The sequence below is a fragment of the Eleutherodactylus coqui genome, chromosome 4, assembly GCF_035609145.1.
Source record: "Eleutherodactylus coqui strain aEleCoq1 chromosome 4, aEleCoq1.hap1, whole genome shotgun sequence".
NCBI lineage: Eukaryota > Metazoa > Chordata > Amphibia > Anura > Eleutherodactylidae > Eleutherodactylus > Eleutherodactylus coqui.
The window spans coordinates 217,532,750-217,535,849 of NC_089840.1; positions in this window are offsets into that span (position 1 = coordinate 217,532,750).

Consider the following 3,100-nt stretch of genomic DNA (forward strand, 5'->3'; position numbering starts at 1 on the left):
TTTTTATTAGTGTTTTAATTGTGAGGTAAGATGTAATGTTGTGCCAGCAAGAAAAAACTAAAGTGTAATTTAGAAATCCACTGTCCAGGGTGTAGAGGTATCTAATGACCTCTTACAGTGCGATGATCCCTATACTTCTTTAATTTGCTCATTTACATTTAACAAAAGTCTCTCTCAACATGCATACATGAGCCTATGGTGGCCATGACCCTGTCACCAGTTGTCCTTCTTCGAACCGCTTTTGGTACTAACCATTGCATCTTGGGAACCGCCCTCCCTGGTATTCTGGAGGGCTCTGTTCCAGTCGCCTAGTCATTACTATTTCGCCAAAGTTACTCAGTTTCCTACACTTGCCCATTTTACCTGCTTCCAACACACCAAGAGCTGACTCTTCACTTGATGCTTAAAGGGTTGTACCAAGATATAAAGTTATTCCCCTGCCTACAGGATAGGGAATAACATTATGATCCGACCACCGATTACAATAATGGGTGTTCCGATGGACCCCTCATGGCTGGATGTGAGGATGAGTGTGATGCGTGCTGCAGCTCCATTAACTTCAGTGACAGCGCTCAGCAATCTCTGGCGCTCATACTCGACAATTTCAGGCACTGTCATTGAAATAAACGTAGCTGTGGCATGCTCGTGTGTCCTTTACTCCATTCACGTGGAGACCATTGGGACCCCCATTTTTGCGATTGGTCAGGGTCCAACCACTAGGACCCTAACCAATCATATATTGTGGATAGGGGAATAACTTTATATCCTGGTACAACACCTTTAACCCCTTCCCGCCATAGGACATAGGGTTATGTCATGGCAGGGTGGTACTTAAGGCAACATTACATAACCTTACGTCATGTGGATCTCGCGGGATCTAAAACAATCCTGCGCCATCTGGCAGCAGGAGCTGGCTTATACCGATAGCCTGCAACAGCGGGGGTGCATTGGGACAGTGATCCCCGCTGTTAACCCTTTACATGCTGCAATCTATGTAGATCGCTGCGTTTAAAGGGTTCACAGAGGGAGTGCGCTGCCTCTGGACATTACTGGACCCACGCAATGTAATTGCGAGGACCGTCGGGTTGTCGTGGCAACAGGACGCCAGATACAGGCATCCTGCTTTGCCATTGCCTATGTTCGCTAAAACCAGCGAAAAGCCATAGCAGTCCTGCAATGCCCTATCATAGCTGCTATGAATGAGGTCCCCTTCAGGGACATAAACAGTGTAAAAAACAAAAGACATGGTGTAAAAAAATACAGAAAGAAAGAAAACCCTTTCTTGCTCATTTTCCCCTATTTCTATAGAAAAAAAAAAACGCAAATGTGGTATCCTCGTGTCTAATGACCTGTTTGAGCACCAATTTGAGCACACTAATTATCCTGCACAGCAAAAAATGGTAAAAAAAATGGAGGCAAAATGCTTATTTTATTTATTTTGGTCGCCTGCAGACGGCTGGATCGGATCCGGCAGCGAGAATTCTCGCCGCGGGACCCGACCTGAGTGCCTGCAGAAAGCAGCGCATACTCACCCATGCCCCGCAGCTCCGGATCTTTCATGTATCGGCAGCTGGCGCATGCGCAGACCGGAGCCAGCAGCGGGTGAGTGACGTTTCTGTGCGGGGCTCGCAGAAATAGAACATGCCGCGGTTTGTTTGCCACGCGAGATTTCACAAAGCCTAACTGCGGCCGTCTGCATAGGATTGCGTTTGTTAACGCAATCCTATGCAGGCTTCCAGCAGCAGAAATCCTGCCGCAGAATTTCCGCCTGTCTGCAGGCGGCCTTTACCTCCAAAAAAGCAAAATAAAAGCAATCAAAAAAGCCATATGTACCCCAAAATGGTATATAAAGCACTACAGCTTGTGACACAAAAAACAAGCCCTCAAAGAGCTCCGTCCATGGAAAAATAAAAAAGTTATGCGACTTTGAATGCAATTATGCAAAAATTATCATCAATTCCAAAAAAGGGTTTTATTATGCAAAAGTGGAAAACATTAAAAAATTATGTTTTCGGTATTGTAATCGTACTGTTTCGCAAAAAATATATATTGTGTCATTTATGCTGTTCGATGAGAATTAAAAAAGAATGGCAGAATTGATGTTTTCTCTCCCTGCTCTCGAAAAACATTATAAAAGTTTTACAATATATTATATGCACCCAAAAATGATACCAATAAAAACTACAGTTCGCCATGCAAAAAACAAGCCCTTATTTGGCCGTGTCGACGGAAAAATAAAAAAAGTTATGTCTCTTGAAAAGCGGAAATGAAAATCCCCAAAAAATCGTTGCGTCTCTAAACCCAAAATAGGTCATGTCCTTAAGGGGTTAATATATCCACCCCTTGACAGGTGAAATTATAACAAGAAAATGTTTTTCACTTCACACTTCACGTGTGACAGGTTTTAATTTTAACCCCTTAACGACCAGCCCATAGTGTTTTTACGTCCTGCCCAAGTGGGCTTTATTCTCTGAGGACGTAAAAACATGTGTCCTGCAGAGAATAAAGCCCCTCGGGCTCTGGACGTGACAGCTGTATGCTGTCGGTGTCCGCAGGTAGCCGACAGCATGGAGCTGTCATCCCGGGCTGCAGGGACCCCCCTGCCCCCCACTCCCCACGGCATTAAAGTTAAAAAAAAGTTTTTAAAAAGTTAAAGATTCAGCTGCCCTGATGGATCGGATCTATCAGGGCAGCTGAAATTACTCACCCGAGTCCGCCGCACTGCTCCCCGCTCTCCTGGTCCTACGGGCCCTGAAGCCGCCTTCTGCGCATGCGCGCCAGGCGGCATTACGTCAGCCGCATGCGCCAGCGGCCCGGGAAATTTAAAATCTCCTGGCTCCGGGCTCCTGTAGGTAGCGGTCCCCGGTACCGCGATCGCCGTTATCCAATGGATAACGGTGATCGCGGAAAAGTGAAGTAAGATGTAAACAAAAGAAAAGCTTCACCTCCCCTCATGGATCGGATCCATGAGGGAAGGTGAAAATACTCACCCTACTTCCTCCATGTCCTCTGCTCAGTCTCGGGACCCTCCGCTGGCTTCTGTGCATGCGCCGATGTGGCGCGCATGCGCAAAAGGCCGGTAAGCCCGTCAAATTGAAAA